This window comes from Sinocyclocheilus rhinocerous, unplaced genomic scaffold (genome assembly GCF_001515625.1).
Source record: "Sinocyclocheilus rhinocerous isolate Xijiao unplaced genomic scaffold, SAMN03320098_v1.1 scaffold993, whole genome shotgun sequence".
Taxonomy (NCBI): Eukaryota; Metazoa; Chordata; class Actinopteri; order Cypriniformes; family Cyprinidae; genus Sinocyclocheilus; species Sinocyclocheilus rhinocerous.
Window position 1 is genome coordinate 1,573,038 of NW_015639771.1, and position 15,308 is coordinate 1,588,345.

Below are 15,308 nucleotides of genomic sequence, written 5' to 3' on the forward strand. Positions count from 1 at the left end.
TTGTTTGTTTGTTTTTTTAATTAGATTAAAATGCAAAATGAACATAGCTGTTTCTGAGATAATAACTACCACTCGCTGAATAAAACATGCCATGTGACAAGGTCATCTAATAATTTAAAAAGAAAATTGTAGGCAGAGTAAAATGTACACTGCACAGTATTGATTATGTAGATACCATTCAATTTACAATATAGCCACACATACTCCAACTCTTTTCTTTTTCCAATTCTTTTTGCAAATACCTCTTATATTAATTATATTATATTATCATGAATTATTTCATCTTTGATCACACTGAAGTGACCACCTGCCAGTAGTTTGCCATATTAGAGGATCCAAAAAAGATTAAATGCCTTTCAATTTTTTCATGAACATACTGGATCTACAAGAATTCAAGAGTCAATGAATTCCTTCTGAAATTCCCTGATTGGATTGCGGTCTCAAACACCTGCAGAAAGAGAGATAAGCTATTTATCTTCACAATGTTCCAAACCCCAGTGTTTCCGCATCCTTTCACACTGGATTATGGGGAAACACACATAAAAAATATAATTGCTCGTTTACTGTTATAATTACAGCATCGCAGAGCTTGGCAAAGTGTTTTCTTATAGTCGCAGCATTATTAAATGTAAATCAAAATCATCAAATGAACTCAAGCAATGATTATATTCGTTTATATATTTTAGTTTGTTTCACTGTGTACTAAACTAGAAAATAACTGGCTTAGTTATTACCGTTTTCTTTAAATATAGCGTGGAGCCAGCAAAGTCCCTCTGTCATTCTTCCTCAGGGTAATCATAAATGAGCTGCAACTCCTAATGACTATTTAATTAGCGGCTAAAATGACTGAAATAATGAAAGGGATTTTTCATGGTTTGACTGTCAAATGAATGCATTAATTTACTCCATCTACAGTGTTTATAAGTTTATACAGCACTTGCAGAATCTACAAGATGCATTAAAAAAAATTTAAATGCTAAATATTAAGATCTAAAGCTATGTAAATATTTGAACAAGTCCAAATTTGTAAATATATGAATAAGAAATTAAACACTAAAATTCTAAAGAATGAATTCAACTACAACTTTATCTGCAGAAAATACATAAAAGATCATAAATGGTCTCAAAAACGTCTAACCAAACCTCAAGTTCTCCTCACATGTCTGGCAGCATCTGTTTTGGCTCCTACAGGCAGAACACTGAACATCATACAGGCAGAGTCACTTTTACTTGACAGAAACTCTCTCTGACTAAATAAGTGTGTGGTTTTGTTGCACAATGGTGATTCATTTTCAAGGAGATTTTGTTCGGCAATGAGTATGGCTACCTTACATGATGTATCATCTGTTGACAACAGTCTGCTGTGACGTTGGTTGTATGATTAATTATATGAGTACCTTACTGCCGAAAGGTAATTTCATAAATCTTTAGTTTGACAACATCAGTACACAGTTTCATTATAAGTAACAGATCATGTCATTTTCTGCAATTTAATCAATAGATGACCTATCAATGTGACAAATTCCCCTTTTATTTAACAGTATTTACTAAAGCAAGCATCAATATTTTCACAAAACCCCTAACCGCAAGTATTAAACTTTGGCTTATAATTCAGCTTGCGCTGTTTGCGAGCTCGACTCATGCAGCTTATTGAGGAGAGGTGTGTTATGACTTTTCTACGAATTCAGAATTATGATTTTCACCGGTTGATGACAAAACAGATGAGCAAATCCCATTGACTTACACTGAAGAAGGAGCTTGAGAGAGATCTAAAGACCAAAATATCAGACTCAGAAGAGGGTTATTTTGTGTAAGAAACCAAGCAACCACCCAGAATACAATAGCAACCACATAGAAACCACTGACATTGTCTTTATTGACATTTATGGTTCTGTGAAGAACTTTAACATCCATAGAACCTTTCAATTGCACAGAAGGTTCTTCGTAGTAGAATAAGACGTACTTCACACTACAAAAAAGTGGTTCTTTTAAGAAGTGTTTCACTGAAAGATTTTTTTGGAAATCTAAAATGGTTATTCTCTATCATCACTGCAAAACCCCCTTTTGGAAAAATATTTTTTTTTAAGAGTGTATTTTATGCTGGATTTTTATATTTTAAAACATTTACGTATTGAAACGTATGTACAATAGGGATTTATTAGTCAGTCTGATGAGTCAGTAGTCACCCTTTATGGGCATGTAGAGTCCAAATATACTGTAACCCCATCTGTTTATTGAGCAGTGATGAAATAATCAGCTGGTAATGTATTCAGATGAAGTTTGCTGTGGTGAATCACAGCGAGTAGCTGTCTAATGCCTGCGGGTGACAGCCAGTTTAGTACAAAGCGTAAGTCAACCAATGTTAGCCTTCCGTCTGGAGCCGGCTTTAGTGCACATGCTGTTGCCCTGATCTCAAGCTCTCACGGTCTCTCAGTTTCTAAAGCACTAAGCATGGTCATTAACCCTCGACATGGTCCCTTTCCTGTGTAAATGTACAATGGTTGATTTGGTCAGAGTGTCCAGAAACCCATATGTATGGACTTAATATGACCATTAGAAAGAGGATTTAATGTTTGACCACAGTGCAGTCCAGCTATTTACTCTCATGTTGGAAAACATGCTTTTAACAACTTGTTAAATAGCAAAAGTAAACCTGAGCTGTGGCAAGCATAACAGATACTATTTTCCTTAATTGGGGAACTGTTTTTAATTTGTTGGCTTCTTTAAGATGCTGCAAATGCCCTTTGGCAATGGCACCCTACATAAATATCATAAGACTTTTCAATTAAGTTTCAACATGACGCTCGTATTCTTTGATTGACAACCACTCCAAAATCATTTTACTCTTTTGCAGTTCGCCCTTGGCGATAGAAGTTGATATGACGTTGTTATACTTTGGCTATGTTAAGTGACAAGGGCAAATTGGAGCCGTCTTGAACGTTCTAATAGTTCCACTGCATTCCTGCGTCCTAAAAATAGCTGGTATAGACACTCAAAGACAAACTTGTCAGTTTCCACAAATAACATCATCTAAATATGAAATAATATACACAAAATGTTGTGGGATTTGCATTTCAGTTATTTGCTTTGTATAAGATGCTTTTAATCAAACACTGATGTCGCTAGCATCATTACCAGCTGACCACAGGAACAGGAACAACTGAACCGTTGATGAACACTTAAGTTGATAATGTTCTAGGATCATTTCTGGGCAGAAAATTTACAATTTTCAGAAAAATTATGCTGAAGATGATTCATTTGCATCTATTATCTCTAAAGTGTGCTATCTGCAGTTACAGTGATTTTCTAGGTATTAACTAGGGATGCACCGATACCGATACTGGTATCGGTATCGGGCCCGATACTGGCCTCCTGTACTCGTACTCGTACTCCTTAAAATGCCCCGATACCAAACGCCGATACCACACAGCATGTGATAAGCGCCATATTTAAACAAAGAAACACTGATCGGCATCGGTATCGGCAAGTACCAAAAATAAAAGTATCGGTATCGGGCGAGTACTGGAAAAAGTGGTATCGGTGCATCCCTAGTATTAACAAAAGAAAAACTCAAAGGAATAAATTACTGCAAAGGCGTATAAATCTGGCAAACCCTAAATGTTCATTGTTTGGTGAGTATTCATTAAGAAAATACGTCATTTAAATCCCACTCGCTGAAATAGTCTCAGGTATTTTAAAGAGCTAATCTGAACAGCGTTCATCATTTTGAGTTGGTAGGTTCTGGTTTATCTTTTCTTATCTTATTTGTTTTGCAGCCCCATAAAAAAAAAGTTTAGTGCATCTTTATCTCTTCTCAGAAGTAGAAAAATATAAAGTAATCTGTTAACGTAATATAGGACCAATCTCGTGGGATTCTATCAGTGCAGTGCAGCTCTATTAATCAAACTGATTGCACATGATACATCTCTGTTTTCTCTCATGTTTTTAATGATACTGGGGATTTCTTGGGCCCTTGATTGATTGCATTCATTGTTGTGATGCATTCTTATCAATGACTCTGATTTTGGTTGACACAACTCGGTAATGTTTACTTGACAATCAAGCTGATGATGCCAAGAAGGAAATACAGCTGTACAAGGACCTTTGGGAGGCTTTCTGAAATCGCACAGTTCTGTCATTCTCAGAGTTGAATCAATGAAAAGGCTGATTGAGTCCTCAGACACAATGTAATATCATTATGAAATTGACAGATCTAACAAAGCACGCTGCCATGATCAACAAGGGAATGTGTTATGTTGTGATACTTTCCATGAATATGTTACATTTTGGTGTCTCATTACTTTTTTAAAGCACTAGAGGCACAAATCCCAAATGCTTTTTATCTTGAGACTATTAGATATTGGTGATAAACTACTATCTAGAAAATTAAAATTAACCTAGCATGAAAAGTAACTAGTCTTAAACACATTAAATGTCCCCCATTAAAACTGGTAATTTGGGCCTGTGCCTGGATCAAACAAACAAAATCATACAATGTCATTTTACCATAATCTTCATATTCAATTATTTATTTTAATTACCAAAAACTTCATTACCACGTTATTACCAGAAACTGCATTGCCACATTATTTCCACCCATAAATAGAAAAAAAATATTTGGAAAAATAATTATTTAACTATTATTTAATTATTTTTACATGCAGGGCTCGACAATAAGGACTGCCCGATGGCCCGGGGTCAGCGTAAAAGACGCTCGGGATAGTAGAGGATTTGTCACTGGCCCGATAGGGTCACTGCTGTGTCCTCACGAAAGTTTATCATTTGCACGTGTTTTTAAAGCTTTGCCAATTTAAACAGTCAATCGATTTAAAAGCATTAGAAGACGTGAAAAGCACACAAAGAGCGAAAGAGAACTCCATTCAGCACTCGCCCCGAACCGTGTTTCTCTTTCGCCTCTTCTTGCACTTTAACAGACAAATACACCTTGCCAATTTGAACATTTAAGCGATTTTAACGCATTAAAGCACAAGACGACACAAATAACAACTCCATTCAGTGTGTTCTGTGTGCACAGTGCACACATATAGAGCCGTGTCTCAAGCAACACACAAGCCCCAAACTTGTGTTCTTTCTGCGTCTTCTTGCGCTTGAACAGACAGTACAATATATAAGACCCATAAATTGTGTTTAAAGTGACCGTGCCTATTTTACCAGCTGCTGTTGGTGTCCTTAATGTTAATTAAGCTTAACAATGCTTTATCTATATATTCAATTTATACAGTGAAGAATATGCAATGTTATTTTACATTTAAGTATTCAATTTCTACTTGAACACCTACAAATCTAAAAATCTAAAGCATCTTTAATTTGTATCATTGTTCTATTTATTTATTTGTGCTACTGCTTGTAATTTGTTCATTTGTTCTTATTTGCTGACTGTTCACTTGTCTTTAATAATGTTTGAACTTTATGTCTGTTTGGCTAGTTTTTGCTGTGGTATTGAAATTGGAATGGAGAATTGTAAAATTTAACTGGTATCTAAAATTTTGGTGTCACATAAGCTTATTTATTAGAATAACCATACTGTGATAAATTAATATAGACCTGCAACCCCGTTACCCATTCTGGAATATTTTTAAATTAATTTATTTTTTATTTTATAAATTGTGAATTTATTTTTCATATCTATCTATCTATCTATCTATCTATTTGTAACAATTTGACATCTTGAAGTTGACAAATAAACATTTTCTGAAAGTTAAAGGGTTAGTTCACCCAAAAATGAAAATTCTGTCATTAATTACTCACCCTCATGTTGTTCGAAACCCGTAAGACCTTCGTTCATCTTCGGAACACAATTTAAGATATTTTTGATGAAATCTGAGGGCTCTCTGACCCTCCCATAGACAGCAAGGTAACTACCACGTTCAAGGTCCAGAAAAAGTACCAAGATGATCGACAAAGTAGTCCGTGTGACATCAGTGGTTCAACTGTAAAGTTACGAAGCTACGAGAATACTTTTTTTGTGCAAAGAAAACAAAAATAACGACTTTATTCCACATTTTCGTCTCTACTGAACCATTGATGTCACACGGACTACTTTGTCGATCTTCTTGGTACTTTTCTGGACCTTGAACGTGGTAGTTACCTTGCTGTCTATGGGAGGGTCAGAGAGCCCTCAGATTTCATCAAAAATATCTTAAATTGTGTTCCGAAGATGAACGAAGGTCTTACGGGTTTCGAACAACACAAGGGTGAGTAATTAATGACAGAATTTTCATTTTTGGGTGAACTAACCCTTTAAACACCTCCTTTCACTGAAAATGCATTATTGTTCTAGCACTGATTCATAGAAGGTGCCAAGTGATGACATTAATTATCAGATCACTGAAGAAAACACTTTGAAAATGTTTAATCAAGATGGATATTCTGATGAGGGGTTCTTTTGAAGTATTTCCTTTGTTTTTCACAGCATTGTGTGGGACTTAGACTTCTGTAATATACACATTTTATCTTCCATGCATCATGCCCTGAGTCCGTAACACAATAATCAGCAACCAGTGCAGATACAAAGCAACAATTCTGCCCATGGCAGACTCACCCTAGAGCTGATCCCTAGAATAGCTCACAAAATGCTTTCTGCTCTCTCAGCATGAGTTTCTTCTCTGGCCCCATTTCCTCAGCATGGTGACACGCTGCAGCCATGAGCGAACACAACTCATCCTGTAACACACTTATCAGATCTCCTCCTCCATGCCACCCAGCTGAGAGCTACAATGATACATCATTTGGGCCAGAAGACCTTGTTAGCATCACGAGATGGTCATCTCAGCGAGAGGCTGTTTTTACCATCACCATAATCAGAGGTTTTCTATATACCCGCCCAAGGACAAACACATGACTGATTAAACTCACTTTATAAGATCTGGCTTAAGCAACTGTGGAGCCCACAGCTGGGAGGGCCAATTTTCTGGTCCCTTCACCTGTAGACAGAGTGCTGGCCTATTCTGATTTGGCTGTTTTGGACTTGCCAGACAAGACTGGGTTTCAATTCACAAGCGGCTCACTGCTAGAAAAGCAATCTCAACGTTTTCGAGTCCTTACATTGGATTTTGGATTTTGCTTCATCACCATGAAATAGTTTTATTTTAAAACTGTCATTCATTGTGAGACTATGCAAAGGAGCTTTCGCTATCCGTCAGGCACATTTATCTATGGACTATTTCCTGTAAAAAACACTCATCGTCAGACATGTTCTGACTCTGAGCGCTGTGAATTTCTCACCTCACTGGTGACTGTCTTAAAGATTGATTTTTCAGAACTTGTTCAGAGAATGTTGTTTAGTATAGCCCCAGCTAACAAAAATATGTTCTAAGAATGTTTTGCTAATGTTCCCAATAAGTTATGAAAATGCTATTTCTGAACATTAAAAACGACTAGTTTTTTAATACTTTTTAAAAAGTGTTTTTCTTGGTTATGCAAATGTTAAGGGATTAATAAAATTTGAATAAATTTAAAATTAATAGTAAATTATTATGATTGGACAATAGAAAGAATTTAAAAACATTTGATTTTTATAACTGTGGATTCTTTATATTGTATTTTACTTTTGGTCAATCACTTCTGTGACAGTGTTTTAAATTAATTTTCAAATTTTTTAATTGTTTTATAAAAACATTAGCTAAAACTTCTAGTCTCAAACAAACTCATAAATTCAGGAAACTTTCCCAAAGAAAGCTCACAAATAAGATTTCTTTTGTTTCACCTATGCAGAAATATAATTAAATTGAGAACAAATGGAGACTTGCTCATGCTTTAGTTTTCTCCTGCAAAAAAAAGACACCTATTATCTCATGTGTCTCTTCTAGAGTTTCATAATGTCTTAAACCGTGTTCAGATCTGCCAAGAATATGAACTCGGATTAAAATAAAATGTATTCAAATAAAAGCAACTAACTTTTATGAAGCGACTAGCTAAATAGAAAAAAAAATGGTGGTATATCAATTTTCACTCAATGCCTAGTAAATTTCACAAATAAATGCAAAGAAACGGCAAGTAACACATTGAATTAAATGTGAATTTGTTAAGTAAAAAGACTGAAGTAGTATTTTCTTGTAAACATACTCCAGTAATCTTTGTTTTATTTCCAACCTTGAATTTTTTTTTACAGTGTATAAAAGACCGACCTATGAGCAATGAAACATTTTCTTTTCCTTGGATCAGTCTCTTAAGATGTTTGGTTTAACCTCTCTAATTCCCATCGTTTACCTTTAAATTCATAATTTAAAGTTTTTATTGCTTGATCAATATTCATTTTAACTTCTAGACTGCAAATGAGATATTGAAAAAGGCACAGATTGAAGTTTAATCCATTGCAATGCCAATGGTCACACTTTTTGCACACAGCTCTCAAAGCATCATTATTGTCTTGGAGCATCACTTCATCGGAGGATGAATCAACGGACTGCAACGGTTTGAGTTAAAAATCTTTGTTTGTGTTCTACTGAAGAAACAAAGTCACCTACATCTTGGATGCCCTGGGGGTAAGCAGATTTTTGGGTGAACTATCCCTTTAAAACGAAAAAAAAAAGTAAGTGCTATTGATTCCTTCTATGCAAATTCTTAATTTTGTATGTTGTATAATAACATTACATTTAGGTGATTATGTAATAATCATGGCAATTGCCTCAGCTCCTCTTTTAAAAACTTATAAAGACAAATCCACATGATGGTTAATTTTTCACAAATATGATACAAAAATCATTCAGGAGAGGTGCAGCTAGGATATTTGCAAAATCTAATTATAGTCAGATTATTCACCAGAAGGCCCTGAGGCAAATGTATCGGCTCATCCAAAACTCATGGCATAATTTTAGCCACTGTGAAATTGACTCCTGATTAGCAGTCCTTGCGGGGTTTTTAATATCCTGATGCACAATAAGCATAAAAGCAAAAGATATCAGCATAATGACAATCAATGACTGTAAATATAAAAAAATATAAAAAATTATAATCAGCTTCATCGTGGGCGACATTTGACTCTTGAGTCAGGGGGCAAGAAAAATATATATATATTTGAAATAAATAAATAAAAACAAAATATTTTTTTTCGGATGTAAGCAAGAATGTAAAACAATGCCCTACCGTATTGCAACGCATCAAAGCAGTCAATCCAACACAGTCAAGAAGTACTGTGGACTAGCTTTGGCTCGTCCTGCTGACTTGAATGGTGATGCTTCCCGTTTGTCAGTTGATGGCCTTTCATTTTTAACCAGAAATGTGCACGCTGCTTTTCTGATGTTCACTGAAGTTTTCCGTGTCTTTTTCCCGTGTCACTTGAAATGTTTCCGTTTTGAATCGTTGTTACCAAAGGCGAGACACGTGAGGAAAAAATAAACGATCAGTTGTGGGACTATATTCTCATAATATGAGTCATAAATCGTATACCATTCATTGCTGAACTTTCTACCGTCCGTTACTAGAAATGAAATGAAATTACTGGTTGATATGTCCCGATCTCAAAATTTACACATGCTTTTGGTCCGTGAATTAGATCTCGCTCGGGACACGTGCTGTCTGTGGAGGTTTGGCCAGGACTGGTTCCAGAATTAAATCAACATATTTTATGTTCCGTCCATTGCCAATCACTGCTATTTCGAGAGTGAATCCCGCATAAATATGCGGATGTCATTCCCGAACCTTTGCAGGGTGTAGCCTATGTGTCCGAAAAACGAAAGTTTCATACAAATTCTGAATGGATTATACGCTAGAAAGTGTATAATCTTTATCACTCCCTTTATCACTAAAAAGCTTCACGAAAGCTTTCATCTTCGTTCATCGTGATCTTACAAAGTTCCGTTATAATCAATGAAGCTCTCTAAACTACACAATGAATCTCTTATTTACATCGCGTCTGCACTTAGTCACGAGATAATTCAGGAGCGTGCAAAACTGCACTTAAAAACTGCGGCGCTTTCAGCGGTGAGTGAATTCTGACAAAACGTTTCTGATTGGCCATTTCGTTCGAGAAATCAACAGATATGTCTTTGATTGGTTACATTGCTCAACGCTGCAAAAACACGTTGAGGGTATTTCACGCTTGGATAAGCCAATTGAAGCGGGGCCGACATCAGGAATTCCATGACCAAAAATTTGGCCCCTGCCCCACCCACCCAAATGTCGCCCATGAGCTTTATAATAAAAGATTAAAGGGGTCATATGATGTTGCTAAAAAGAACATTATTTTGTGTGTTTGGTGTAATGAAAAGTACATACTATGTACTTTTGCATCTATACATTTTTTGTTTTTTAACCCAGAAATGAAATACAGAAAATGCGGTTTCTTCACCGATGAATAGAATAAGCAGACACAAACTAATTTTCATGATTCAAAATTCGTATTTTATTAAAAATCGTAAAAATTATAAAGCTTGTTTTTAATGTATATAAATGCTAAATTTTATTTCTAGCTTTTTTAGCACCTATATAAAGATGATATAAGTGCCCTCTCACGCTACTGATGTGGCTACCGGTAACCCATGGGTGTCGGAAGCAAAAAAACTGTGGGTGGGTCCTCCCCTAGAAAAATTTTACGGGAGTAGATACCAACTAATGCCCTTTGGCAATGGCACCCTGTAAACCATTTCTTGTATTCTGGTGCCTTTTAATTTAACAATGGCTTTTATAGCTTAAAATGGTTACCACATACCTTCCCAAAAATTAACACAGCAACAAAAGTCTAGTAAGTTGTTTTGAACAAAAAATCCTTCCTCTGCCAAGTAGTTAATCCACAGTGACAAGCAGCAGAATGTTGCAATGTGTGACCCAGACACAGATGTAATTCAAAGCAGCATCAAAGACTACATGATGCCTTTAAAAACAACAGGCGAACAAATAATGAACATTCACTTAAATAGCAGCTTGTTTAGTGACAGTATGTGAGCACACAGCCAGACCCACCTGAACAGCAGATATGCTAAAATGCTTTGTTTACCTTGCTGTGTCGCGGGAGTGCAGCAGGTGCGAGTAGTGAGAACACGGAATGGAGTTTAATTTATATGGACTCTGAATGAGCCAAGTGCAATGGATTTGAGGAAGCAGCAGCGTGGAAGTCAAGGCTGTAGCTAAAACGCGCAATGGAGTTTAATTTATTAGGGCATTCCTCAAGTGGAATGGATTTGACTGACGGTGCTCTGAAAAGTGAACAGACATATGCGCTGAATTAGATTGTAAAAGTGAGTGGGTCCAATATCATTGGTCTTAAAACGTGGGTGGGCCTTGTCCCATGCGGTAACCTATTGCTTTATGAAAACATTTGGCTTTGATATTTTTATGATCTTGATCAATTTTTCACGCCTAAAAACATGCAATGCAATTAACCGTATTCACGGCCGGTTCTACGGGAGTGCTTGAGGGAACAAAACAAAAGTAAGAGCACCTCAGTTGAAGCTGTAGAAATAGGATACTGGTGAAACATTTTCCAAATGATCCAGTGTGCATTTGTGTTTGAACTCTGGAGAACTTCAAAGGTTTCTGTTTTCAACGTGTTTTTGTAACGCTAATCAATGTAGCCAATCACCAGCATTTTCTGTTGATTTCCTGAATGCACTGGCCAAGCGTTTTAAGTTAGAATCCACTCCAAGCCACAGTTTTGTTTAGTGCTGCACGCTTGGGAGAGTCTCTCATTATAACAAACAAACTATAACATGATGTAAATAACAGATTCATTGTGCAGTGTAGAGCTTCATTGATTATAACGGAACTTTGTGAGATCGCGATAAACTGAAATGAGTGACAGCTTTTTAATTATGATAAAAAATGTCAAAATAGATGTACATTAAGGCTAGAGCACCCCCACTGATTTCAAAAGCACAGTGATTTGATTCTGGAACCGGGCCCACCTGTATCTGGAGAAGCATGAGAAATTATAATTTTATATATTTAGATATTATATTTATATATTTGCCCAATATATTAAAGCCTTGTGTGTAGCGCTCTAACACGATGCACTGTACGTACTTTGAGCGACCATGCATGGTCCTCTCCAACACTGTGACCCAGATAGCACACAAAATTATATATAATTTTATGACAATAAAGTTCCCAGAATTCTGCAATGTCTGTTTTAAAATCATATTTGTATTAGGTCTCTGCATTGTTCTAGAGACGCCTCTAGTTCTAGACGCTTCTACTTCTAATTTGACCAAAGAAAACTCGTTAAAATCACATTTTTCTATATTAATTTGTGAATTTTTCAAATGCTTATTAAAGGTGCAAAAAGTCAAACAAAAATCTGAAAAGAAGTCAATATTTTACTGAATAAAATAATACAAAATAGTATTTTGTGTGTACGGTACGGTGTTTGAAGATGGATGTGCAGTGCAGTACGGCAGTGTGATGTGATTCAGATTTATGCTTTCTTCTTATAAAACAATCATAATAACAGGTGTTACATTTTTTTTTTCAATTATCTACCATCTCTTGATTTTTCCTCCAGACTTTTTTTCAGGTATTTCAAAGTATCCAGACTAACATGTCGGTTTGATGCTGGACTATGAAAAACATTGTTAAACTGCATTGGTGTGAAGGACTGCACTGCAGGAGGAGTCCTTAATGATATTTCATCAAGAAGTTTCTCAGCCCTTAACGTCAGTTTAACAACTGCATTCAATGTGGCAGACGAAACAATTACATCACAAGCATGAAAACAACCTTAAGCGTTCTGATTAGATAATCTATCCTTATGTCATGGGCGTCAATGCAAAGCCTCACAGCTATGTTTAAGTGTGGTGAATCATTCCATCCCATTGATTATTCCAGCCATCGTTCATTTATCATCAAAGAAACAGTTGTGGTTATTGGGGCAATTTTCCATTCAATTTGTGGTTGCGTTTATCTTCTAGTGAGTTTGTAGGTATGCGTGTGTCCGAACAAATTTGTCTTTGACCTTCATGGGCTGCAGCAGCCCTACTGAGGCATACAGGTGAACAAAGTGCAGACTACAATCTATTCTCCACCCCCCAGAAAAGATCTCAACAGCAATCAAACATCAGAAATCACAATATATAAACGCAAATATTTCTCATCAGATTCTTCTAAACCCAGATTATATCTGCACTGTCATACCTTCTTTTTTATAGTTCTACACTCTCACTGTATATCATAATACCTCATTTTTATTTCTCATAAGGAATTTAAGAAGAAACACAAATGATCTCCTGAGCTATGTAAGAGCAACATATGAACAATAAATGTTCCTCAGAGATGTTGTTACATCACTGGTCATTTCATTTATATTTCGCTATGCTTACAGCCAATAATAATGACACTTTTACTCATCAACTATTGGATCCTAAGGCTCATGGGGCTGGTATTGGACTGGTAATAATGGTCATTGATTTCTTTTCTGTTTAAATTGATCTAGTGCGTCATGCTTGAAGGAAATTGACGTCATTAATCAAAACCATACAGCAGTTAGCGTCATATAGTCTCCACCCTAATTAAAATTATTGGCAGCACATTATGATCATATTCCAATATTTCTCTAGTTTATGGTGTCAGTGTCATATTACTATGTATCAGAAATACCTTGTTTTTACAGCAATTTCTCAAAGCTTTCCATCTGCAGTTGCACAATTCTGGTCTAATTAGACACAGCAGTGAGCTGCCTGTCTCTGCCACTGAGAACTCCTCTGGTATCAAACTTTGATTATGTCGCATTTGATTGAGAAATGAGCTGTGCAAAACCAGCCCCATTTACCTCTGGAGTTTAATTGAGCCATTGAGTGTTTTTAGCCAATCGTGTTTGGCATATATTCAAAATCTCAAGAGATAACACATTTAAAATGATGGACAATATCTCTATGACAGTATAGCGACTGGTGATGGAGACAGGAAATGAAGCAGAACTTGGAATTCTTTCCACTTGCTTTGTTTACTGGACAATGTCTGTCAATTCACGTCATGATATTTATGAGCAATGACAAGTGCTTCATTGTACTCATTAGAAACCAGTTCACAGGGTCTTACTCTTATCTCCCATATGATCAGAAAATGGAAAAGAAACTGACAGTGGAGGGTGGATTCAAATATGCTGCTCAGAGGAGACTTTTTTGAGGAGAGGAGAGTTGTGCATAAAAACGCAAAACTGCCTAAAAGCCTATTAAATGGGTCATGAACTGAGAAATAAAAAATCCCTTGATCTTTTGACATATAAGAGGTCATTGTACTATAGAAACTTCCTGTAAATTTCAGAACTCAAAACTTTCAACAGCTTATATTGAAGCCAATCTGCAAAAACGACAGGTTGAGGAATGTGCCACTTTGTGACATAAAAGTGTGGCTAAACACACTGTAAAAAGTAATGAGTTGAACTTACTTGGAAAACCTGTGGAAACTGATTGCCTCAAATTTCTCAAGCAAATTAGTTTATCATTTTTGAGTTAATAAAACTTACTGTAGGAAGATCAACGCTCGCTTCTATATCACTGCCTGTTTAGCCCCACCCACCGATTCACTCACATAGTGGGTAAATATCAAGAGAAGAAAACGTAGGTCTACGCAGAAATCAAACGATAAAGATGCTCCGAAGACAACAAGACGCTGTGCAGTGCCAAGTTGTGGGAAAAAGTTGTTTTTGCATTGCCTTCCTTCTGATCCCAACATTAGAAAAGAGTGGATTAACTTTATTTTTAAGATCCAGACTGCATCAGTAAGAATTTGGTCCTTTGATCACTTCATTTTACCGCGGATTCGTTTACAAACAAGGCACAATTCGCACAGGGTTTTCAGAAAGATTTAAACTAAAAGACGATGCTGTGCCGACTATATTAGATCCGAAGTAATGTCACACCACACAAGTGTGAGTAACTGTTTTTTAGGGCTGCACGATATATCGAAATTATCGAAATATCGCAATATGCATATCACAAGTGCGTGCGATATCTGAATCATTTTAATAATAGGCTACTTAAATCAAAACATTGCAAAAGGTCAAAGTTTTAGTTCGATGCATACAGCAGAGAATTGCTTGACGTTAAAAAGAGTTAAGTGCAATAAGTTGCAGAAAACAACTCTTTGCCGTCTCGTCTTGCTGTCTGACTCACACCTGAAGCCAGCACAAGCCGCATCTCGCACAGCGTCTCTTCAGTTCTGCCGCACACGTGCAAAGCGAGCGCACACACAGAGAGACGCGTTTCAGACGGCGCGCGAACACCAAGTTGATTCGTCTTCGCATCTCCTCATGTTTGAACAGACACATACACACAGAATTATGTCAATAGTACCCGTCTCGACGATCATTCTCGTAAACACAGTCGGTTATGTTTTAAATGAATGTAAAACGCTGA